The sequence below is a fragment of the Narcine bancroftii genome, chromosome 5 (assembly GCF_036971445.1).
Source record: "Narcine bancroftii isolate sNarBan1 chromosome 5, sNarBan1.hap1, whole genome shotgun sequence".
NCBI classification, from domain to species: domain Eukaryota; kingdom Metazoa; phylum Chordata; class Chondrichthyes; order Torpediniformes; family Narcinidae; genus Narcine; species Narcine bancroftii.
Window position 1 is genome coordinate 113184388 of NC_091473.1, and position 27552 is coordinate 113211939.

The following is a 27552-nucleotide window of genomic DNA, read 5'->3' on the forward strand; positions in this document are numbered from 1 at the left end:
TCCATCAGGTCCCTGTTATGCACTGCCACCAATGCTACCCCGCACAAACATACGTTCTCGTTCCCATGGAAGTCTGAATCGGGAATGACCACACCGGCTAGGCTGACAGTCCCTGGACCCAGGATACTATCACCAATGTATATGTTTACATATAATAGTAGTGATTGGCTGAGAGCCGTAGCCACGCCTACTGACAGGTCATAAAGGGCTGCTCCTAACCAGACCCAGGTCAGTCTGGACTGGTCAACCTCGATGTACTACACTCCAGTCTTTTGTTAATAAAAGCCCTAGTTTGAGTCAACAAGCCTTTGAGTCATTTAACGTGCTACAGGGACCAGGAGACCCAAGGAGTCCAAGGCGCCCCGGTGCTAAGGCACTACATCATGATCTCCAGACTCCCGGACTGCTTAAATTTGTAAATAACTATAATTTTTTCCACTTGTTTCCAAACCCACTTTCTCTATCTTCATTCACAGACCCTAAATTCTGCAGGAAGAGGTGAATGCAGTGAACTGGGATTCACTGTTAGTGGGTTGTGCTGATCCCGCCTCCCAGCTCCACCCCCATCTGCTCACATATAACCCTGATTTCCCGCCTAAACCCAGAACCCTTCTGAAGACTACTTTTGAACCCTTCCTTAGTTATAAGCTAATAAAAGCGTTTGTTCTCCCTCCAGTCATAAGAGCTTTTATTCACGCTACACACCCCAATCATCTTTTCAGCCAATTATGTCCCTTTTATGGAAGGCTGTCACAATGAACTATTAACTCCTTTTGCATTTCCACAAGTGCTGCCTATAAATGAGTGAATATTGCTAGCATTTTCACTTTCAACTTTTAAAGTGCAGTCACTTTAAAATGTAGAATAAACTGCAAGTATTTAATGCACAGTAAGGTCCCAAGAATAGTATTTATTTAGTAAGGTGGATTCAGGGATAAATGTCGGTCATGACTCACAGAAGGAGTTCCTCCGAGCTCCATAATTGTACATTGTAAATGGATAATGCAGACAAATGGGATAGACCAGAATGTCAACTTGGTTGACATGAATGGGTTGGGCTGAAGGGCCTGTTCCATGCTGTATGACTCTTTAATACCCTTGAGGGTTGGTGAGTAGATTGACATTCGGCTCAGTCATTATTAAGGGCTGAATAGCCTACCATGGTTTCTGTTGTTTTATTCTCCCCAATAGTGTTAGTGTATCAGTTATCGTAATGCTGTTACAATGCCTGCAACCCAGATTTGAATTTGGTGCTGTATGAAAGGAGTTTGCATGTTCCCCCCAGGTGCTCCAGTTTCCTTCCACCCTCCAAAAACATACAAGGTTTGTAGGTTGAATTTAATAAAACACACAAATGCTGGAGAAACTCAACAGGCCAAACAGTGCCTTTATGTAGCAAAGGTGAAGATCCATCACTAACGTTTCAGGCTTAAGCCCTTCATCAAGGTGTGGGGGAACACAAGAGATGTCTGAACAAAAGGTGGTGGTGAGGGTGGGAGATGATAGGTGGAGTGGAGGGGGGAAGGATCACTTGAAATGGGGGAAAGAGTCTAGGTGGAGAGAGAAAGGAAGTGGGAACTGGAATGACTAGTTAAGGGGGGGGAAGAGGTGGGAAAGGGCAAGCTTATTAGTGAATGCAGTGAACTCAATGTTCATGCCTTGGGGTTGGAGGGTGTTGTTCCTCCAATCTGTGGATAGTCAAGGTGGGGTAGTGTGAAAGGCAATGGACAGACATGTGAGCTAAAGAGTTTGTAGGTTTATTGGTGTATTGGAGCAGGACAGGCTCATGGGCCAGATGAGTCTGTTACTGTGTTGTATCTGCAATTTTTTTTTTTTTTTTAAATACTCTCATATTGATAAGATGCATAAAGAGAAAGTTTCTACAAACCCAAACAGAAAATCATTCGACTTCATCACCAAAATCATTAAAAGTTCCAACTTAGTAAGGTGCCATTTGATCCATCCAGACACAAACAAAATTCACAATTACAACCTAGTAAAAGCCAAGGAAACACAAGGTTTGACTTTTATTTCCTTCCAATATTATCAATAAAGGTTAACAAAATAGCACAAATTCCTTCTTGACAGTTCAAGTCAATTAGTCACCTTTATTTATCGTTCATACCATGCTCACACAGTAAAGATGATATAGGGTTTCTCCAGCACCACGGAGCATAGTTACATAAATACAAGTTAGAACAGAAGTTAAACACATTGAAATATTAAAACATATACAGTAAAAGTCCATGGTACACTATTCACATGTTCTGGGAATTCAGGAGCCTGATGCCTTGGGAGATGGGCCAAGGACCCGAGTGGTGCAGTACCTCCTACCAGATGGCAGAGGGAGAACAATTTACATGAAGGGTGTGTGTAGTCCCTCGCAATATATTGTTTTATTAATTAATTATTTGATATCGACTCCATATTTGTCAGCAGCTTTGAAATAAAAGGCACAATGACATAAAAGACCTTCCATCAGATTTAAAGTTTGAATTCCTATTCTTTAAGTTCAAAAAGTATCTAGAGCAAGCATCTAAACTGTAAACCTACAAAATTATATCAGCCAGCCACGTGTAAATAAACAGCCCTAATATAAGGCTTATCCTTTCTCAGACATTTACCACACAAGCTTTGAAATCTGGCTTCAATAAAGCCATCTTAAATATGTTCCATTTGGAAAATGTCACAATACAGGATGCAAAATAGTGAAAATATAGTGTTCCTTTCTACAAGCATTTGTAATGAAATTAATTAAACATTAAGAGTCACATTTTTAAAGATGTACAAACATAACCAAAAATGTGAACATTTTCTGTTCTGCTTAAAACTGTTTGATGTCATACGAGCTTGTAACCAAGAGGTACTTATTACCCAAAGTCTGTCTGATCTTTATTGCCACAAAAATGTTGCAACATCACAGTTCTTTGGCTGTACTTTACAGTCCTGTGTTATGCACAGGAAGCTCATAAAAACTCCAGACAGTGTATGGCAATTAGACTCCTGGAAAATGCTGGTGATACCAACTTTCTTGTTGTTAAAAGTTTGCATAGGCTAAATGACAAATGTTCTATATCAGTGAATATCAGGCATTTCAGTTACTGGAAGGCAATTCTGAAATCATGAGAGATTCCTTGTAAATGCAAGCTTTTTGTTATTGTAACATTGTGGAATCAACATCATGGTCATTTCCAGCTAATTTCTGATAACTATATGTCACACAACTTCAAACATTTTTTAAATTAAAAACAAAGAATAACTGGGTTCTGGCCAAACAACACATTCACATCAAGATTGCGGGTGTGCTATGATGCCAGCTTTGCGAGTTCTACACATGTTTTGAATGCATGCGTGTGCAAGACATACTTCCTCTCATGAGAAAAGCCAAGGTTATGCAAATAACATTCAAAACAGTGTTACTTAAAGGGAAGAGCACTCGTTAATAATACATGCATCATTCTTCAGAACTGAAAACTAAGCTAGAAAGTCATCCAAACACTTGGTTGCTTTCATGGCCCATGGGAGTGGAATGGCAGCTTCTGTCAATGGCATTGCAACTGATAACAATCTACTTGCCACCTTCAAGTCCCTGTCTTTAATTTGGTTTTCCTAGAATATCTTTTCTGCTTCTTCTAGGTAGAATTGAAATGATTGGAAATTAACAGTGAGCACATGGGCCTAATTCCTACAGCCATCCACTAGGGTGAAGAAATTGGGACAGGGTCACATGTCAGTGCCCAACATGGAATGCAACACTGAAGACAAAAATAGCAGGTCTGTGCCTTCAAACAAATGGATCAAGAAATTGGAAAGAAATCATAGAGGCACACAAAGTCATACCCTACTGAAACAGGCCCTTTGCACCATATCCAATTAACTATTGGTACAAATCTCAGTTATTAGTATTTAGGCCATCCAAAATTTGCCTAGATACTTTTTAAACATTCTGAAATTTCACTTCCATCATTCCACATTTCAACTACTCTCTGGGTCCCCTCGAAACTAGCTTACCTGTGCCAAGCAATTTTAAGTAGTTCTACTAATGGGAAAAGATCCCTACTAAACTATCCTATCTATGATCTTCATAATGTTGTCCTCCAAATTCCTCCTCAGCTTCCTCTAGCCCAAAAAAAGCAAACCAATCTATTCCATTCTTCCTTAAGGCAATATCTAATGAATCTCCTCTCCAGTACAATCAGATCTTTCCTTTAACTGGGATGACCAGAACTATCCAATTTTTTTATATATATATATATATATATATATATATATATAAAGTTGTACCGTAAGATTCCTGCTCATGCCCAAACTAATGAAGACAGGTTTCCTTGCCCCAATCCTTGCATTTTGCAATTTTTTTTAAATTAGTCACAAGGAAAAGGAACAGAAATCAAGTCTGCTCTGCAAATCCACCCTGAGCTAAACTCTTACCAAATCTAGTTTCAAGTTCTGGCCTTTTACCCATATCCCTTGATACATTGACTAATTAGATACCTATCAATTTCCCCCTTAACCTCCCCAAGCGCTCGGGCCTCCACCGTTGTATGTGGCAATGAAATAAATTTCTCCTCATCTGTTTTAAATGGGTCCCTTCTATTCCAAGACTGTGCCCTCTTGTGCTGGACTCACCCACCAAGGGAAACATCTTATTCACATGTACTCTGTCCAATCCTTTCAGCATTCAAAATGTTTCTATGAGATCCGCTCTTTTTCTTCTCTACTCCAATGAATACTGTCCAAGAGCTGCTAGGTGTTCCTCATAGTTAGCCCTTGCATTCTTGGAATCATCCTGGTAAATCTCTGACCTATCTCCAACATTATCACATCCTTTCTAAGATAAGGGGCCCAAAACTGTACAAAATACTCCAAAGGAGGTCTTAACAGTGCCCCACTGAGCCTCATAAACACCTCTATTCTTATACACTATTCCCTTGAAACGAATGCCAAGATAGCGTTCGCTTTTTTTACTGCCGATCCAACCTGATGGTTAGCCTTTAGGTTATCTTGCACGAGGACCCCCATATCCCTTTTGCACTTCCAAATTTTGAATTTTCTTCCCATCCAAGCAATAATCTGCTTGTTTATTTCCTCTTTCAAAGTAGACCACCGTACGTTTCTCAACATTGTATCTCATCTTCCATTTTTTTGCCCAGCCAGGATTTCCCCCAAATTGACCATCAGTGATTTATCCCTGCCTTTGCAATTGTAGATTCATCTTATTCCTTAGAATTTGTTCCAATAACTTCCTCACAGTAACATTAGAGTCCTAAGCCTATAATGCCCGCTACATGTTTTGAATAAAGGTAACAAATTTGCTGTCCTCCAATAATCATGTGACAAGTGAAGATTTACAAGAGTTACCATAAATATTGGAAATCCAAAATAAATCAAAGGACTTGAAAATAAATTTGCATTTGGGCAGATATATTGATATGAGGGACTTAGTAGAAACTGGGGAAATGGACCAGAACAGAATGTTGACTTGGTCAGTGCAATGAACTGGAATTCACTGTCTATATATTGGCTGGCTCTTCCCCTGACTCCACCCTCACCTACCCCAATATAAAACCTGGTTTTCCCACCTTACCTCAGATTCACCTGAGGACTATTGTGTCTGTTTGCCGTTTGCCATTGATTGTAAGCTATTGTACTCCTCACTTGTCTCAGTGTGCATTCAGTTGCATTACAATCAGTATGGATGAATTGGGCCAAAAGGCCTGTTCCATGCTGTATGACTCCAAGCTCTATGGCTTTGGCCAAGGGCGCTAAGCACAATATAATAACAGCTACACATAGTGCACTACATCTGAGATTCAATTCCATTGATGTACAAGGATAAAGAAACTCAGAAGTCAAGTAATCATTATTTTGTACAAACAACCAATCTCAGATATGAGGATCTGAGAAAGAATTTGGGAATCTAGGAATTTTTTTCTCCCGAGAGTGGTTGCGATCAGGAATGCTCTGCCAGTGATGGAAGCAGATACTCATCCAACATTTAAGAATGTTTGGACAAACACTTGAATCATCAAATCACTCCAGGTGACAGGAATGATGTGATAGCAATAGATAGAGTATAAAGAGATTCAGCTGGATTTTGAAAAAAAAACTGCTCAGGAATTAATGAGTCAAGCAGCATCTAACGAGGAAAGCCTTGTTCTTGATTGCTCTAGATTTCTGAGCTGTAGTCTTCACCAGGATGGTGCCTCGAATGGAGGCCTGTGGTTATAAGAACAGAATGGATAGGCTGGCATTATTCTCACTGGAATGTAGGAGGCCAAGTAGTAACCTTATCGTGGTTCATCAAGGGCATAGATAGAATAGACAGTCAGAATTTTCTTCCCATGGAAGGTGACACTAAAAATATTGGGCACAGATTTAAATGTAGAAAGGAAAACAATTAAAGGTAATTGGAGAGGTGTTTTTTTTTTAAATCAGAGTGTGCTTATCTGGAACTCATTGCCAGAATTTAAAAGACATTTGTATATGTAAAGGAGTCAAGGGATATGGGCCTCATGTGATAAATGGGATTAGCACAGATAGGCATCAGAGTAGGCAAGTTGGACATTCATTCCTATGGTTCTAAGAGACCAAGTGCTGATTAATTGAATTCTGATAACCATATTAAAGGAAGAATAAGGAAGCTTGGGAGAGGTTACAAAAGAAATTTACCAGGATGCTACCTGGATTAGAGGGTATGAGCTATGGGAAGAGGTTGGACTAACTTGGGTTGTTTTCGCTGGAGCTTTGGAGGTAAGTGATGCATTGATGGGGTAAATAGTCAGAATCTTTCTCCCAGAGTAAAATGTCAAATACTAGATGATATGCATTTAAGTTTGTGTGGGGGGAGGGGGGGAGAGACCTTTAAAAGAAATGTTCAGGGCAAGAGTGGCAGGTGTCTGAAATGGGCCGCTGGTAGAAGTGTGAAAGCAGATACAATAGTTGCTTGCAAGAAGCTTCTTGCCAGACACATGCTATTGCAAAGAATGGAGGAATGTGCAAGCAACAAAGTTTGGGTTTCATGTGGGCATCATTTCCTGTGCAGATATATGATCCAAAGGGCCTGTTTTTGTTGCATTAGTCTGTTTTTTTGTGTTTCTGTGTGAAATGGGATTCCTATAGATGAGTATCCAATGGTCAGCAGAGACATGGTGGGAAGAGGAATTAGTTTTAAGCTCTGCATTATAGCTTTACAAAAAAAATATCTTGTCTAATCAGTCAATGAATAGTTGTAGATCACAGGCAGTCAATGCTGTTATTTTTTATTTGTTTGCATGGATCTCGTGCAGAGGTTCTCAAAATCAGGGGAGCATGACTTTCTATAAAGTCTCCCAAAGATTATCAGGAGAGCTGGTTGGTGCAGCCTGGGACAGAGATGGTGGGAGGTTTCCATCGATAGCAGTGGATGTTGGACCACAAAAGCTGCTGCATTGCAAACGAGCAGAAATCCTCATTGGTCAATCCTCAGCTTCTGTAAACACCACATACTCCGACAACCTTCCCCGACCAGAGATTACCCATAACGTATCCACAGAAAATATGGACTCTGTTAGTGGCACACAGCAACTAACCAGTATCTTTTGAAGATGCCATAACAGTTTTCTACTAATTCAGAGAGTTTCTTGATTAATTGATACCTGGTCATTCAAATAGGGAAGGTGGGGCTAGTGCTGCAATTGATTCTTGTATGTGGCACATCAGGAATACACAGCTAAAGATAGAACCATGGTCACAAAAAAATTGACATCTCATTGTATTCTTGACAATGATGGGCATCAGATTATAATCTTCATTCCCAGAGATTGAATCTTTCATTTAGGCACTAAACCTCCAGGCAAAGGATGCCTGGAGATGGTGAGGTAACCATGAGTGTATCAGCAAATTTGTATCAGGTAGGGGATGCAAACAAGAGAAAACTTGTTCCCCAAAATGGCAGTTGATGCAATCCATGAGGAATGAGCACGAGAGACCAATCACCGTAATGAGCAGGCTTGAACTTAGCACAACGAAAAAAAACAACAGAAGCCAGTTTCTCTGCCAAAGTTTCCCAATGTCCCAAAACTTAATTTAATGTGAATAAGACAGAGCGAAAATGAGAGGGTAATGCATGAGACATGAATCTACAAAGTGGGAATAAAGTAAAATTATTTGTCTAGGCTGGATCAGAGGTCAACCCACAGTACCATAAGAGTGGTAGAAGGATTACTGGAGGCTCCCTCTCTCCCATCGACATGATCAACTAGGATCGTTGTCTGAAGAGAGCATGCAAAACCATTGAGGTCTCCAACCCTGCACACTGCATTTTTGAGCTGCTTCCATCAGGAAGAGATGCAGTAGTATCAGAGCTAGCACCACGAGATTGAGGAATGGTCTTTTCCCCACAGGCAGTGGGAATGCTGAACAATCAAAGGAACTGCTCATCCTAACGATGCAAGAATTCTATTTATATGAATAACTGTCCTGCATATTTATTGGTTGTCTGCAAGTGTGTTATGTCTGGTTATGTGTCTGCATGATTTTTTTTAAACTTTATTGAAAGGTTTTATCACAGGAATAAAAAGAAAGATTACATTTAAAGAAAAGATATAAAATAAAATAATATAATTACAATACAACATTAATAACCTAACTTAATTCAATCTAACCCCCCCTACATATACAAGAACAAAAATCTATATATATAAAAAACCACCAAAATACCAAAATAAAGAGTGAAGAATTAGTAAAATTAATATTATGTATTAAAAAAAACAAAGAAAAATATGACAAATAAAAATAATAAAAAAAGATTTATCAGATCTAAAATATCACATCTAAGAGCATACTTAAATCAAACTTAATTGCATATACTTAACAAATGGAGTCCACTTTAACTTATAAAAAGACATCTTATCTTGGATTGAAAAAGATATCCTTTCCATAATTAAACAAGACTTCATCTCTCAATACCACCTGTCCAAAGTTAGTATATTTCTATCTTTCCAAGTAGACACTATACATTTCTTGGCCACTGCTAAAGCTAAATAGATAAAAGAAATCTGATAATTATTTAATCTTAAATCAATTAATGATTGCATATTCCCTAATAAAAATATATCAGGATCTAATACAACACAAATATTATATAATCTATTAAATATAGATTGAATACCTTTCCAAAACTGTTGCAATCAGTCACAGGAACAAACAGTATGTAAAAAAGTACTGGCTGTCTGGTCACAACGAAAACAACAATCTGACTTAGTAAGACCAAATTTTTTTAATTTTTCTGGTGTTAGATATAATTGATGTATAAAATTATAATTAATCATCGCTAAACTGCCAGTTCTATCTTTGCCCAACTGGGTGGATCCTCCATATCCATTAGTGCACTAAGAAATTTAAAATGAGCTGCCTCAATAATATTGAAAATTAGGTAATCTCAAACCTCCAAATTGAAAGTCCCACATCAATTTTTTCCATTGCTACCTTCGGAAATTTTCCCTTCCATAAAAATTCTCTAACTGCTTTGTATAAATCCTTAAAAAAACTTTTTTTTTAAAAATAAGGAATTGATTGAAATAAATATTGCATCTGAGGAAAAATATTCATTTTTATAGTATTAATCCTCCCCAGTAAACCTAAAGGTAAGTCCTTCTACCTAATCAAGTCTAGTTTAATCTTTTTTATTAAGGGAAGGTAATTAATTGAATATAAATCTTGATATTCTGCATTGACATTAATTCCCAAATATTTAATTTGTTTTGTCGACTTCAATTTCGTAATATTTTTATATATCGAATAATCATCTTTACAAATTGACAAAATTTCACTTTTAGCCCAATTTACCTTATAGCCAGATAATTGACCATAATTTTCTAAAGATTCTTAAATTGCTGGTAAAAAAATATCAGGGTCCACCAGGTATAATAAAACATCATCTGCAAATAAATTAATCTTATATTCCTCATTCAAAACTCTCATACCCTTAACATTTTCATTTTGACGTATTAACTGTGCCAAAGGTTCAATAACTATAGCAAATAAAGCAGGTGACAATGGACATCCTTGTCTAGTAGACCTTGTTAAATCAAAAGATTCTGAGACCTGTCCATTAGTAGCAACTCTAGCCTTCGGACTATTATATAAAGCCTTTATCAATCCAATAAACAAAGAACCAAAACAAAATTTCTCAAGTACTTTAAATAAAAACTTCCATTCCACTCTATCAATTTTCTGCATCTAATGAAACCACTATTGGATAATTCATTTGGAATTTTTTTCTTTTTAAACTTTATTTAAGATTTTATAACATGAATAACATATAGGATTACATTTTAAAAAATTAAGAATAAAATAATAAAATTACAATACAGTATCAGTAATCTAAATAAACTATACCCTCCCCAATAATTATTACACATTAATAACCCAACTCAAATTAGTCCAACCCCCCCTTTCCCCCAAAATAAAGAGTGAAGAATTAATAAAGTTAATAATATGAGAAAAAAAAACCACTTACAAAAAAAACAAAAACATAACCGATTAAAATACTAACAAAAAGAGAAGTAATTAATACTAAGATATCAGACTTAAAAAATATTTAAATCAAACTTAAATGCATATATTTAACAGAGTTAAGATGAAACATATATTAAACTCAAACTTAATATAAAAAAATTAGTAAAGTTAGTAACATTGTCTATCAAAAATTCTTAACTTCTTGACTCAAATCTGCATAGAAGAAAACTCAATTATTTTGAATCATCAAGGGTGATTTTCTCTGTTGTGCATTTCTAATTGCCACTCGTAAAATTATTTCTCTGTCATAATAATTCAAGCAACGAACCAAAACAGGTCTTGGACTTTGACCTGAAATAGGTCTTCTACGCAAGGCTCTGTGAGCATGTTCCCGTATTATACCTTCCGGGAAATGTTCTTGACCCAGCACCTGTGGAATCCATTTAGTAAAAAATTTTCTTGGGTCTGGTCCTTCCATTCCTTCCGGCAAACCAATAATCTTTATATTGTTCCGTCTGGATTGGTTTTCCAAATAATCAATCTTTTTCACCAAATTTTTATTTTGAGTTTGTAAATCTTCGACCATTTTGGTCATATCTGAAACTTGATCTCGTATTTCGTCTATATCTTCTTCACACGAATTAAATTTATCTCTCACTTCAAGCTTAAAAGCTCCAAACTCAGCTATCTGTTGAGAATTTATTTCCATCAGAGTATTGAACCTAGTACCAAGTTCAGTCATAATCTTAGATAATCCCTGCATTGTATAAGATAATTTGGATTCAAGATTCACAAGAATCTTTTCAATTGGAAGAGATTTTGGCTCAACAGATTCCTGCTTCTTCTGCATAACCAAAGGATCTTCTGTTGCTTCCTTCATTCTGGTTGCCTTCCTTGTAGTATAGCTGCGTGTGGAAACCCCAGCCACAGCCTTTCCAGCAGTGGCTGGAGGACGCTGGCCGGGATTTTCCCCAGTCCATAATGTATTAATTTCTCCCAGTACATCAAGTTGTATAGGTTTTTATCTCAAGAGGTGCAGTTTGCAGTGCCACCGCTACAGTTGACAAATGCCTTTCCCCAGCCGGTACTTCAACTGATCCGAGAGGCCTGTCGGAAGGTTTTCGAGTTTGGAGGCAATGAAGCTCTTGACCATGAAGCCTACACCAGATAGGCGTCGTTCATCCGAAGGCTTGCCAGACCAGTAGAGTGTGTAGCCCGCGCCGCATTCTTGGAGGCTGCCTATATCTGCCAGGCGGACTTCACTGAGAGCGGCTATGTCGATGTCAAGTCTGAGGAGTTCATGTGCAATGAGGGCAGACCGACGTTCAGGTCGGTGGCTGTCAGCCTTGTCTAGCATGGTTCTGATGTTCCAGCATGCTAGCTTGAGTTTGTGAGCATCTTTTGAGGGGGAGGACGTGGAGGGGGAGGATGTGGACCTGTCCTCGGGCCTGAGCAAAGGAGCTTTTAGGTGGAGTGCAGTGCGCGCAGTACTGGCCCCACCCTTTACACCCATGGTTCGTGTGCCGTGGCCAAGCAAGCTGGGATGTGGCAGCGAGGTCCTTGGGTCATAGGTTTTATATCGGAGTGGCCTTCTCCTATGCAGGTTTCTTACCCGGGCTGGGGGGCCTGCCTCCCCTCCTAGGTCGGTCCATACTGCCTGGTCCGGGGCCGGGGCCGCTGCTGCTCACCCTGTGCCTGGACTGGGGCCGCCGCCTCCCACTCTCTGCCCGGATCGGGGCCTCCGCCTGCCTCACTCGACCGAGGCCGGGGCCGCCGTCTCCCCCTTGCTCCTGCCCGGATCGGGGCCGCCGCCGCCTACCCTTCGCCCGGACCGGGGCCGGGGCCGCTGCTGCTCTCCCTGTGCCCGTACTGGGGCCGCCGCCTCCCACTCTCTGCCCAGATCGGGGCCTCCGCCTGCCCCACTCGACCGAGGCCAGGGCCGCCGTCTCCCCCTTGCTCCTGCCCGGATTGGGGCCGCCGCCACCTACCCTCAGCCCGGACCGGGGCCGGGGCCGCTGCTGCTCTCCCTGTGCCCGGACTGGGGCCGCCGCCTCCCACTCCCTGCCCGGACCGGGGCCTCCGCCTGCCTCACTCAACCGAGGCCAGGGCCGCCGTCTCCCCCTTGCTCCTGCCCGGATCGGGGCCGCCGCCATCTACCCTTTGCCCGGACCGGGGCCGGGGCCGCTGCTGCTCTCCCTGTGCCCGGACTGGGGCCGCCGCCTCCAACTCTCTGCCCGGATCGGGGCCTCCGCCTGCCACACTCGACCGAGGCCGGGGCCGCCATCTCCCCCTTGCTCCTGCCCGGATCGGGGCCGCCGCCGCCTCCCACTCCCTGACCGGACCCGCTGCTGTTCTCCCTGTGCCCGGACTGGGGCCGCCGCCTCCAACTCTCTGCCCGGATCGGGGCCTCCGCCTGCCTCACTCGACCGAGGCCGGGGCCGCCGTCTCCCCCTTGCTCCTGCCCGGATCGGGGCCGCCGCCGCCTACCCTTCGCCCGGACCGGGGCCGCTGCTGCTCTCCCTGTCCATGCGACTCCCCCTTCAAAACAAGCGTCACATCACCCTCATCAGTGTCTATGCTCCAACCCTCCAGGCGGAACCAGCAGAAAAGGACAAGTTCTACACCGACCTGCGCAACCTCATCCAACGCACCCCTACAGCCGACAAGGTTGTCATCCTGGGCGACTTCAACGCTCGTGTCGGCAGAGACTCAGAAACCTGGCCAGGAATCCTGGGCAAGCATGGCGTCGGCAAGTGCAACGACAATGGGCGCCTCCTGTTGGAGCTCTGCGCAGAACAGCGGCTTGTCATTACAAACACCCTTTTTCAGCAGAGGGACAGCCTTAAGACCACCTGGATGCATCCCCGATCCAAACACTGGCACCTCCTGGACTAAATCCTGGTGCGAGAAAGTGACAAACGAGATGTGCTCCACACCAGGGTCATGCCTAGCGCGGAATGCCACACTGACCATCGGCTGGTTCGCTGCAAGCTCAACCTTCACTTCAAGCCAAAGCCCAGGAACAATAAAGCCCCCAGAAAGAGGTTCAATGTTGGAAACCTGCAGTCAGACGAAGCGAGAGGAAACTTCCAGGCAAACCTCAAAGCAAAGCTCGACGATGCAACCCGCCTCATGGACCCGTCCCCTGAAACCCTCTGGGATCAGTTGAAGACTACCATACTGCAATCCACTGAAGAGGTACTGGGCTTCTCCTCCAGGAAAAACAAGGACTGGTTTGACGAAAACAGCCAGGAAATCCAGGAGCTGCTGGCAAAGAAGCGAGCTGCCCACCAGGCTCACCTTACAAAGCCGTCCTGTCCAGAGAAGAAACAAGCCTTCCGTCGCGCATGCAGCCATCTTCAGCGCAAACTCCGGGAGATCCAAAATGAGTGGTGGACTAGCCTCGCCAAACGAACCCAGGTCAGCGCGGACATTGGCGACTTCAGGGGTTTCTACGAGGCTCTAAAGGCTGTGTACGGCCCCTCACCCCAAGTCCAAAGCCCTCTGCGCAGCTCAGACGGCAAAGTCCTCCTCAGCGACAAGATCTCCATCCTCAACCGATGGTCAGAACACTTCCAATCTCTTTTCAGTGCCAACCGCTCAGTCCAAGATTCCGCCCTGCTCCAGCTCCCTCAACAGCCCCTAAGGCTAGAGCTGGATGAGGTTCTCACCCTGGATGAGACATATAAGGCAATCGAACAACTGAAAAGTGGCAAAGCAGCAGGTATGGATGGAATCCCCCCAGAGGTCTGGAAGGCTGGCGGCAAAACTCTGCATGCCAAACTGCATGAGTTTTTCAAGCTTTGTTGGGACCAAGGAAAACTGCCTCAGGATCTTCATGATGCCACCATCATCACCCTGTACAAAAACAAAGGCGAGAAATCAGACTGCTCAAACTACAGGGGAATCACGTTGCTCTCCATTGCAGGCAAAATCTTCGCTAGGATTCTACTAAATAGAATAACACCTAGTGTCGCCGAGAATATTCTCCCAGAATCACAGTGCGGCTTTCGCGCAAACAGAGGAACTACTGACATGGTCTTTGCCCTCAGACAGCTCCAAGAAAAGTGCAGAGAACAAAACAAAGGACTCTACATCACCTTTGTTGACCTCACCAAAGCTTTCGACGCCGTGAGCAGGAAAGGGCTTTGGCAAATACTAGAGCGCATCGGATGTCCCCCAAAGTTCCTCAACATGATTATCCAACTGCACGAAAACCAACAAGGTCGGGTCAGATACAGCAATGAGCTCTCTGAACCCTTCTCCATTAACAATGGCGTGAAGCAAGGCTGTGTTCTCGCACCAACCCTCTTTTCAATCTTCTTCAGCATGATGCTGAACCAAGCCATGAAAGACCCCAACAATGAAGACGCTGTTTACATCCGGTACCGCACGGATGGCAGTCTCTTCAATCTGAGGCGCCTGCAAGCTCACACCAAGACACAAGAGCAACTTGTCCGTGAACTACTCTTTGCAGACGATGCCGCTTTAGTTACCCATTCAGAGCCAGCTCTTCAGCGCTTGACGTCCTGCTTTGCGGAAACTGCCACAATGTTTGGCCTGGAAGTCAGCCTGAAGAAAACTGAGGTCCTCCATCAGCCAGCTCCCCACCATGACTACCAGCCCCCCCACATCTCCATCGGGCACACAAAACTCAAAACGGTCAACCAGTTTACCTATCTCGGTTGCACCATTTCATCAGATGCAAGGATCGACAATGAGATAGACAACAGACTCGCCAAGGCAAATAGCGCCTTTGGAAGACTACACAAAAGAGTCTGGAAAAACAACCAACTGAAAAACCTCACAAAGATAAGCGTATACAGAGCCGTTGTCATAACCACACTCCTGTTCGGCTCCGAATCATGGGTCCTCTACCGGCACCACCTACGGCTCCTAGAACGCTTCCACCAGCGTTGTCTCCGCTCCATCCTCAACATCCATTGGAGCGCTTTCATCCCTAACGTCGAAGTACTCGAGATGGCAGAGGTCGACAGCATCGAGTCCACACTGCTGAAGATCCAGCTGCGCTGGATGGGTCACGTCTCCAGAATGGAGGACCATCGCCTTCCCAAGATAGTGTTATATGGCGAGCTCTCCACTGGCCACCGTGACAGAGGTGCACCAAAGAAAAGGTACAAGGACTGCCTAAAGAAATCTCTTGGTTCCTGCCACATTGACCACCGCCAGTGGGCTGATAACGCCTCAAACCGTGCATCTTGGCGCCTCACAGTTTGGCGGGCAGCAACCTCCTTTGAAGAAGACCGCAGAGCCCACCTCACTGACAAAAGGCAAAGGAGGAAAAACCCAACACCCAACCCCAACCAACCAATTTTCCCCTGCAACCGCTGCAACCGTGTCTGCCTGTCCCGCATCGGACTTGTCAGCCACAAACGAGCCTGCAGCTGACGTGGACTTTTACCCCCTCCATAAATCTTCGTCCGCGAAGCCAAGCCAAAGAAGACTTCAACTGATGTTACTACAAGTGGTTCATTCATAACATTGCCATCAGATGCTACTGCACATGTGCAAACTTGAGTAACTCTTTGTTCTAAAGGCTGTTTGGCGCCCTCTTTAGAGGGCTCTACTGATGTAACATTGATCTCTACATCTGAAAGCTGTTCCTCTCTCCTGGGATCCATTTCAGGCTGAGTCCCGGTGTCTTTCCTGTAGGTAGGCTCCAAAACTTGAACTTTTGGAAAATGTAGTTTTTTGATGATCTGTTGTCGTTTTTTTTGCTCTTTTCCACCAATTGTACCATCATAAGTTAAATTAACAGCACTGAGGTTATCTAAACTTTTAAAGAATTTTAACGGGCATTTCTAGACAAAACAATAAGATAGAGTCAGGAGAGGACTGGAAGGCACGTCTGATCCTTACGCCATCTTGCCACGCCCCCATTCATTTGGAATTTAAATTTATTTATCAAAGTATTTAGTCGCAAAATATTATCAGACGCATATCTGTTTTTTTATAAATCCTGTTTGATCTTTAGTATTATTTTAGGTAAATATTGAGCCAATCTATTAGCCATAACTTTAGCTACAATTTTATAATCTGCGTTTAACAACGATATTGGTCGATAAGAAGAAACCTGTAAAGGATCTTTATCTTTTTTTGGTATAACCGTAATTATTGCATTAGAACAAGATTCAGGTAATTGAAAAGTTTTATAGATTTGCTGTATTACATTCTTATAAATAGAAGATATATCAACATAAAAAGTTTTATAAAATTCTATAGAGAACCCATCTTCACCGGGTGCCTTTCCATTTGGCATATCTCTTATGGCCATTTCAATTTCATTTTCTGTAAAAGATTTATCCAACTCTTGTCTATCTTCTTGATTCAGCTGTGGCAAATTAATATTTTTCAAAAAAGAATCTATTGCATCTTCACTTACATCTTTACACTCAGATGTATATAATTTTTTATAAAAATTGTAAAATTCCTCATTAATTTCTTTTTGTCTAAAAGTAATACCCGATTTTTTTCTAATTACTGGTATAATCCTGGATAATTGTTCTTTTTTTAACTGCCATGATAAAACTTTATGAGCTTTCTCGCCCCATTCATAAAACTTATGTTTAGTTCGATTCATTAAACATTCAAATTGATATGTTTGTAATTCATTATACTTTAATTTTAAATTAATTAACTGGTTCTTTTGCATTTCAGTAGCATTTTTTTGAAATTCTTTTTCACTAACAGTTATCTTTTCTCTAAATCTTCAATCTCTCTAATTCTCTCTTTCTTTACTTTAGATGCATAACTAATAATTTTACCTTGTAAAAAAACTTTCATTGCGTCCCATAAAACAAAATGACTAGAAACAGAGTTAACATTATTACTAATAAAATCCTCAATTTGTTTTTTTAAATAACTAATAAATTCTGGTTTTTGTAATAACAGTGTTAAATCTCCATCTTGGAGTTCTCTGAACATCTTGTGAACTCTGATATTCTAATAATAATAATGAATGATCTGAGACTAACCTTGCCTTATAATCCACAGATATAACCTTATCCTGCAAATGTGTTGAAATTAAAAAATAATCAATTCTTGAAAAGGAATTATGATGTGAAGAATAAAAAGAAAAATCTTTCTCTGTAGGATTAAGTCTTCGCCCTTTGTTCCAAGGGCTGCCGGGCACCATCTTTAAAGAGCCATACCGATGAAGAGCAGAGCTCCATTGCCGAATCTTGTACCTCTCTTCCTGGATCCATTCCACTCTGAGTCCTGGCTTCTTGTATACAGGTAGGCTCAGATAACCTCGAGAAATGCAGTTTCTTAACGATCTGTTGCCATTTTTTTTTACTTCTTCAACTGATTCAACACCTCTAACTATTTCTAGGCTTTTAAAAAGTTTTAACAGGCACTTATAGACAAAACAATAACAAAGAGTCAGGAGAGGACTGGAAGGCACGTCTGTTCCTTACGCCATCTTGCCACGCCCCCTCGTGTCTGCATGTTTTGCATTGAGGACCAGAGAATGCTATTTTGATGGGTTGTACTTGTACAATCAAATGACAATAAACTTGACTTATTCCCTTCTCAGGACAACAAGAGTTAAAATGGCTTCAGAAAAAAGAACCCAGATGCAAGCACTGGGCTTAGATGCCAAGCATTAAACAAGGCACAGGACAGAGAAAAAAAGAATCAGTCTAGCAATAACAGTTAGTGCTGTTACAACACCAGTGATCAGGACAGAGGTTCTAATTGGGTACCGTTTAGAAGGAGTTTGTACGTTCTCTGTGTCTGCGTGGGTTCTCCCTGGGTGCTCTCGTTTCCTCCCACCCTTCAACATATACTGGGAATTGTAGGTTAATTGGGTGCAATTGTGCAGCATGGGCCAGTGGGTCAAAATGGCCAAAACCTAATTTTTTTTTAATCTACAAATCAATGCTATCATGGGATTGTGTCAGAAGGTTCTGAGTCCATTTAAGATGAATGCAGTATAAACCAACTGTTGGCTCATCTTGAATCTCACTAGTTAAGTGAGTATCCAGATGAATTTATTTATGACGCAGATGTTCAGGCATTTTTCTCATGAGATGATTTTTATTATGTTTGCTCTTCCCATAGCAAACAGAGACAAGCAATGGAATTTCAGTTGCAGATTACAAGGAATTATGAATCTATACTGCTTTAACCATTTCCTCAAAAATGGTTCATCAAATTTCAACACCAAGTGGGAAAGAAAATCATTTTAACGCATCCTTACTAATGAGGGATATGCACATACTTTTCTCTTTGAATGTGAAGCTGAAGTTAACAACTTTGTTCCATGTTAAATACAATGTATTCAACATAATAAAAGTAAACCTATGAACAATCTGCTGATGAAAGAACATTCTTCTCTGTGAAACTTTTACAATGGTTGGTAAATAACACTGGTTCCTGAAAAAACATTGGGGATTATGATAGACAACTTCAAACTGAACACAGATAATTTCAGTATTACATAGGAAGTTGGAGAAACATTAATCACATAATGTTGATGACACATTGCATTAGTCCAACTGATCTAAAAATGTTTTGCCACTGATTTTTGGTAGTACTCAGCATCTGATGCCTCTCATGTCAGTGTCCAACAATAGTCGGCCAGCATTGATGGATTCCAATTGCCCTGGTGCTAATTTTCCATGGTCGCAATGTCCTGGTGAAACTTTTCACCATTTTCATCACTGACCGTACCAAGATCAGCAGGGAAGTCCAAGTGCAAATCCAAGAAAATGAACTTCATGGCTTTGCATTCTTGAAGTAAACTTAAAATATAACAGGGAATCACAAAAATATGTTATATCTAAAAAACAGTATATGATAGGAAATGTAAGGTGACTTTAGTGATCGTCAGCCCAAAATCCATAAAATAGACTCAAAAGTTCAGGAAGCAAAATCTTCATCGTCCAGCGTTATTTCCATAGTAACTGCCCACCTGTTATCTGAATTTCTGAACTTACACCAGTTATGATGTCTATGTGGCTTGTTAAGAATTAAGGGACCATTATTTTGACTAATTCATGATTGGCAGTTATTTTTTGTTACCTCCAAACACAACATTCATAAGGGTTAGTTTAAACTTAATCAAACAGCATGGTAACAGGCAATTTCAGCCCACAAGTCTGTCCTGCCCAATTTACACCCAATTAACCAACACCCACTATACATTTCAAATGATGGGAGGAAACCAGAGCCCCTGGGGAAAATCCCCACAGAACAAATAAACACCTTACAGACAGTGCGAGATTCAAACCCCTGTCCAAATTGTTGGCGCTGTAACCACTAGCCAACCTGGAAATATGTTCCTGCAATTTCAGAGGATTGTACAATACTCTGGGGAAAAAAATTTGGGAGATAAATGTCAAGCTATAAATGTTGAATACCAATTATGGTACAGTAGTTGGCCTCATTGGCAACAATAAATCTGCTTACAGAAGAGGTTTGGAGGCTTGTAAAATAGTTCAAGAACAATGACTAGAGACAATGTGGATAACACAGTGGAGGTAAATGTTCACAGCAGGAGAAACAAAGTGCTTCGATGTGCCCATAATGGACAACCTATCCTGGACCCACAACACATCCTCATTAGTTAGGAGGGCTAACGTGCCACAGATCTGCCCCTTCAGATCTGCTCTGCCAGTCATCAAGGGAAGCACAGATAGCATAATGCTCTTACAGCACCCGCAACCAGGGTTCAAATCCTGCACTGTCTAAGTTTTGTACGTTCTCCCATGTCTGTGTGGGTTTCATCCAGGTGCTCCAGTTTCCTCCCACCCTTCAAAACTTTGGGGTTAATTGGGCAGCACAGCCTCATGGTCCAAAAGGGCCCGACACCGTGCTGTATGTCTAATTTTAAAGGATATTGCTGATCTCTCCAACAGCTCCAATTTTCTGTACTATCCCTCTATGGATATTTAGGCAACAAAAGAGCAAATTATCAACTTTGTATTGAATGAACAATAACTGAATTGAATTGGTGTTTATTTTAGTGTGTACCAAGATATAGGGAAGAGCTTTGTTTTGCATTATATACAGGAATGTGGAAGGCTGCAGAAAGTAGCAAACACTGCTAATCCATTATGGCTCCAACCTCCCACCCATTGAAGACATCCATGGGAGGCACTGCTTCAAGGTACAACTTCTTTGTGCTGTTTCCTTTGGGAAGTAGATACAGTAGAACCTCTGGTGTCCAGAACCATTTCTCCACCCCCCCCCCCCACCATTGTCTATCAGACTAACTTCCCCTTACTATCCTATTTACAAGTTATTTAAGTATTTTTTCTTGCACATCTGTAACTCTGTATATTGTCTAGTGTTTTATTTTTATTATCTCTTTCCAAACAGTAACTTTAACAAATTTATCAAAAGTATACAGCAGGAGCTTTTTAACAACAATTTACAGCAAGAAAACAGGCCATATCGGCCCTTCTAGTCAGCACCGATTTACATGAAACTCCACTAGTTCCACCTACCCACTCCCTTGCCGATCACCCTCCAAACCCCTCACATCCATGTACTGGACTTTCTTTTACAAAGTCTCCATTTGGCTGCAGCAAGTTAAAAATTGTTCGTGCATATGTACATTGTACTTCTGTGTATGACAATAAACTCAATTATCAAGTCAACCTATAGTTTAGACAACAGGCAGTGCAATAATAAAAGAAAACTGCAAGATTACAGTAAATCAAAGAGATCAGGGGACAGTGTAACAAGATGAAGTGCAGAATAAGTATTGTTAAAACAGTGCAAGGGAATCATCTTTTACCAATGAGAAGCCCATTTAAAAGTCTAACTATAGCAGCAAAGAAACTGTCATTGAATCTGGAGACTCATGTTTTCAAGCTCATGTCGGATGGAAGGTGGGAAAAGAAAGTGTGACTGGCCTCCAGAGCCCAGGGAACGGAATTTCAAAAACCACCACCCAGTGAAGTTGGGTGTGGGGCTCTAGGATTTGGAGCCAGAAAGAAAATGTCATTTCAGATTTATTGTCAACCCTGAGATTCTTTTTCCTGCAGGCAAGGCAGAATAACCATTTATTGATCATGTAAAAACTGTACTCAATGTGCACATGTAAATAAAAAATAAACAAATTCAATACAAAATACAGAGAGGAAAAAAAAATCAATAAAGTGCAAAAGTAAGAGTTTAAGTTAATCCCTGATTTTGTTGAAGAGTTTAATGGTGGAGGGGTAGCATCTGTTCCTGTACCTGGTGATACGAGTCTTGTGACACCTGTACCTCTTTCTAGATGGTAGCAGCCAGAACAGAGCATGTACTGGGTGGTGTTGATCATTGATGATTGCTGCTGCTCTCCAGTGGCAGCATTCCCTGTAGATGTTCTCAATGGTGGGAAGGGTCTTATCTGTGATGAACTGGGCTGTGTCCACTACCTTTTGCGGGGCTTTCTGCTCAGGGCTGGTATTAACCACTGTAATGTATAATTATCTGGTCAAGCATGCCTATTGGCCAGTTGTACCTGTGGCCCCTCCCCACAGGCTCCTCCCTCACTGCAGCCCTCTGTAACTCCGTGAAGGACAGCTGAACAGTAAGGATATGCTATGTTCTCAAATGAATTAAAGCCTATTGGTTTCTCCACAATATTCTCCTGAGTGATTGATGGTGCATCAGGGGTATTGATGCAGCCAGTCAGTATACTTTCCACCACACATTTGTAGAAATTTTCCAGGGTTTCAGATGTCATACCATACCTCTGCAAATTCCTGAAGAAATAGAAACAGGAAGTTGCATGATAGTCCATGAAGATTCCATATCCTCATCGCTTTTTTTTAAGGCATACAGCATAGTAACAGGCCCTTTTGGCCCACGAGCCTGTGCCATCCAATTACACCCAATTGGCCCTCAACTCCCATACGTTTTGAAGGGTGGGAGGAAACTGGAGCACCCAGAGGAAACCCATGCAGACACAGGGAGAACATACAACTTCCTTACAGACACACTGGATTTGAACCCCATTTCTGATCGCTGGCGCTGTAATAGCACTGCGCTAACTGCTACACTAACTGTGCCACTGCTACAGTTGACAGTAGATACCTTGGGTTTTGTTGATGTGACATAGGCAAACAATTACAGTACATGTATAAATATATAAATAAACATGCAAAATTCAAGGGTAGAAGCAGATCAGTTGGATTATAAAATAGAGCAAACTCTCGACAGCTGAAACATAATATTCTCTGGATCTCCCTCATCTACCATCCTCCACTCAACCATTCCGACCACACCCATCTCAAAGCTGTCAAATCTCCAAGGAGCGGCAGAAGATGAGAAGCATGAAAAATCCTTCTTAAAATCCCTCTTCAAGTTCAAGAGATCGCTTCAACTATCTTTTTCATAATGAAATCATGATAGCGGAAGAATAATTTGCACAACTTGCATTGAACATGGAGAAAAATGTGAAATGGGTCTTCAGGGATCTGGTCCCAAGAAAGCAACGCCCTGTTGCTTGTTCGCGACCTTCTTACAAAACAGCTTGAACATCTGAAAACTATGACAAACTGGAATTTTACTCAAACATCTCTGTTTCTTGATGTTCAGTGAAATTAGCTCCAGTTTTTGCTGAGTCAAATCTAAGGCAATGGACCTCACTTCTACCACTGCAGCTATTTAGTGCAATATTTGAAGGGAGTGGTATATTATCAAATTATCACTGGATAAATTTTGAATACCCTTTTATAGGTCATAATTCTTTGACAATTGCCTTAATTACTTGCCTAACTATTGATGAGGAATCAAGAGGCTGAATCGAGGGAAGCAAATATGCACGGAAATTCTTGCAATACTGGAAATGCGCTTGCCGTGGTAATTTTAACAGTAGGATTTCTTTTAAATTATTCTCTGCAGTTTGTCACCTTGAAACAATGAACGAAACAGCATGCAGCAGTGACTCAAAACCAACCCAACCCCATCACCATTCACACACTCCACCAGGATTAGAACATAAGAGTATAAAAACAGGAGCAGGAGTCAGCCATCTGGCCCATCGAGCCTGCTCTGCTATTCAATAAGATCACTGACTCAACTCCACCTACCTGCCTTTTCCCCATAATCGCTCAATTCTTTTTTTATGTAAAAATCTAACTGAACCTTAAATATATTTAATGAAGGGGCCTAAACCGATTCCCTGGGTAGAGAATTCCACAGTTTCACTACTCTGGGAAAAATAGTTTTTCCTCATCCCTGTACTAAATCTACTCCCCTGAATCTTGAGGCTGTGTTCCCTAGTTCTGGTCTCACTTACCAGTGAAAACAATTTTTCTGCCTCCATCTTATCTATTCCTTTCATAATTGTTTTATGTTTCTATAAAGATCTCTTATTCTTCTGAATTCTAGTGAGTATAATCCCAGTCAATTTAATCTTTCCTTGTAGATCAACCCCCTCATCTCCAGGATTAACCTGTTCAACTTCCTCTGGACTGCCTCCAAGGCCAGTATATCCTTCCTCAAGTATGGAGACCAGAACTGCACAGTACTCCAGGTGCGGTCTCACCAATAACTTGTATAGTTACAGCATGACCTCCCTGCTCTTGAATTTGATTCCTCTAGTGATGGTCCAACATTCCATTTGCCTTCTTAATAACCTATTGTGCATACAACCCAACTTTTTACAATTCATGCACATGCACTCCAAGTCCTTCTGCATGACAGCATGCTGCAGTTTTCACCATTTAAATAATAATCTGCTCTTCTATATTTCCTACCAAAGTGGATGACCTTGCATTTACTAACTCCATCTGCCAGACCTTTGCCCACTCACCTAACTCACCTTCTGCAGCTTCTCCACATCCTCTGTGCAATTTTCTTTTCCACTCAATTTAGCATAATCTGCAAACATGGCTACACTACACTCTGTCCCCTCTTCCAAATCATCAATGTAAATGGTGAACAGATGTGGGCCCAGCACTGACCCCTACAGCCCCCCACTTATCACTGTTTGCCAATCAGTAAAACACCCATTTATCCCAACTCTCTGCTTCTGTTAGTTAACCAATCCTGAATCCATGCCAATATACTACCCCTGACTCCATCTGTATCTCATTGTAAGTCTCTTATGTGGCACCTTATCAAACACCTTCTGGAAATCTAAATATATAACATCAACCTCCTCCCCTCTATTTACCACACCCATTATATCCTCAAAGAACTCCAGCAAGTTTGTCAAACAAGACCTGTCCTTTCTGAATCCATGCTGTGTCTGCCTGATAGAGTCCTTTTGTTCTAAAGGCCTCACTATTTCATCCTTAATGGCAGCTTCAAGTATTTTCCCTGACTACAGACATTAAGCTAACTGGCCGATAGTTACTTGTCTTCTACCTACATCCCTTTTTAAAAAGTGGCTTGACACTTGGTGTCTTCTAATCTGCCAGGAGCTGCTCAAAATCTAGAAAATTTTGGTAAATGACTACCATCACATCGACTATAACTCCCGCCATTTCCCTCAGTACCCTGGGATGCATCTAATCAGGACCAGGGGATTTGTTCACCTTCAGTCCCATTAGTTTGCTCATTACTATGTCTTCTGTAACAATTATTTTATCAAGGCCCTCACCTCCCTTCACCTCCCTATCACCACTCTTTGGAATGCTGGACATGCCTTCCACCGTGAAGACTGACAAAATATCCGTTCAATGCCTCAGCCATTTCCTCATTACTCAATATCAATCTCCCTTTCTCATCTTCCAAGGGACCCATGTTTACTCTCGCCACTCTCTTCGGTTTCATATATTTATAAATTTTTTATGTGTTTTTATACTTTGTGCCACCTTCATAATCCTTCTTCCCTTTCCTTATTTCCCATTTACTTCTCCTTTGTTGCCTTTTAAAGTTTTCACAATCCTTCAGTTTCCCACCACTCTTTTTATTCTGAATATTTTATTTATATTTTCACAAAAGCTTATATAGTCATATACCACGTCCTGCCAATAATGGCGGTTCACAATCACATACACATGTTCCTTTTCTTTATGTAAAAAGGGCAGGGACTGTCGCAGCTCAATGGACAGCCTCTGGGTCAGTGCTCATTCTTGACTTGCCTTGATTGGGACTAGTGTGGGGGAGAGAAAGCGACAGCAGGGAACAGAGAAAGAAATCACCCCATTCCCTCTACTCTTGGCTACTTTGTACATGAGCTTTTAATTTTATACTTTCCTTTACTTCCTTAGTTAACCAAGGTTGGCTCTTCCCTCTCTTACTGCCTGCCTTTATTTATTTTATTTATTTATATATTTAAAAAAACAGGAATATATTTTTGTTGAGCACTGCAAAAAATCTCTGAAAGTCTGTTCTATTCCTCAACTGTTCTGCCAACTGGCCTGCGCTCCCAGTCCACAATGACCAATTCTTCCCCCATCCTGTTATAGGCTCCTCTTTCTTTGGCTTGGCTTCGCAGATAAAGATTTATGGAGGGGTAAATGTCCACGTCAGCTGCAGGCTCGTTTGTGGCTGACAAGTCCGATGCGGGACAGGCAGACACGGTTGCAGCAGTTGCAGGAGAAAATTGGTTGGTTGGGGTTGGGTTTTTCCTCCTTTGTCTTTTGACAGTGAGGTGGGCTCAGCGGTCTTCTTCAAAGGAGGTTGCTGCCCGCCGAACTGTGAGGCGCCAAGATGCACGGTTTGAGGCGATATCAGCCCACTGGCGGTGGTCGATGTGGCAGGCACCAAGAGCTTTCTTTAGGCAGTCCTTGTACCTCTTCTTTGGTGCACCTCTGACACAGTGGCCAGTGGAGAGCTCATCATATAACACGATCTTGGGAAGGTGATGGTCCTCCATTCTGGAGACATGACCTACCCAGCGCAGTTGGATCTTCAGCAGCATGGATTTGATGCTGTCGGCCTCTGCCATCTCGAGTACTTCGATGTTAGGGATGAAGTCGCTCCAATGAGCGTTGAGGATGGAGCGGAGACAATGCTGGTGGAAGCGTTCTAGGAGCCGTAGGTGATGCCGGTAGAGGACCCATGATTCGGAGCCGAACAGGAGTGTGGGTATGACAACGGCTCTGTATACGCTAATCTTTGTGAGGTTTTTCAGTTGGTTGTTTTTCCAGACTCCCATGACTACCAGCCCCCCCACATCTCCATCGGGCACACAAAACTCAAAACGGTCAACCAGTTTACCTATCTCGGCTGCACTATTTCATCGGATGCAAGGATCGACAACGAGATAGACAACAGACTCGCCAAGGCAAATAGCGCCTTTGGAAGACTACACAAAAGAGTCTGGAAAAACAACCAACTGAAAAACCTCACAAAGATTAGCGTATACAGAGCCGTTGTCATACCCACACTCCTGTATAGTCTCCACTGTTCACACATAATACATTAGTTTTAGATCTAACTATTGCACCCTCCATCTGTCTGAGAAATTCAATCATGCCATGATCACTTTTTCCAAGAGGGTCCCTAACTACTAGATCATTAATTTTACCCATTTCATTGCACAATACTAGATCTAAAATAGCATTCTCCCTTGTTGGTTCCTTAAATGCTGCTCAAGAAACTATCACTGATGCATTCTATGAAGTCATTCTCCGGACTCCCTTGACCAACTTGATTTTCCCAATCTACATGCAAGTTAAAGTTTCCCACGACGAGTTCCATTCCTTTCTTGCATGCTTCAGTCATCTCTTGGTTAATTCCCTGTGCCACTGTGCTATTGTTATTCAAGATACTCAGTAGCAATGCTCCAGAGCTTCTTCAGCAACATCCCCCCCAAAAAAAAATCAATGGCATTGCTGAACAATGATATTAAACTCAATTGTTTATTATTGTCACATCTACTAGGATGAAGTAAAAATATTGGTTTGTGTGTATTCCAAGCAAGTCATCTCATACTGAAGTCCAACAGATCAGGCAAAATAAAACACAACTGTGGAATATAGTGGCATAGACTATTATAGATAAAATTGCAATGAACATGATGCAAAGTCCACAATGAGGTGGTTTGTGAGAACATCATTTTATGTCTTGAAAGACCATTCAGGAGTCTGATAACAGCAGGAAAGATGCTGTCCTTAGATCTGGTGGTATGCATTT

At 41.7% G+C, this 27552-nt stretch overlaps 1 long non-coding RNA gene across 1 annotated transcript; it reads left to right on the forward strand.

Moving 5' to 3' along the window:
* Positions 1-252: 252 nt before the first annotated feature.
* LOC138762783 (uncharacterized) lies at positions 253-18835 on the forward strand. Its single transcript, XR_011357142.1, has 4 exons — positions 253-415; positions 3637-3774; positions 17614-17757; positions 18586-18835. It is a non-coding gene; the product is annotated as an uncharacterized lncRNA (long non-coding RNA).
* Positions 18836-27552: the final 8717 nt, after the last annotated feature.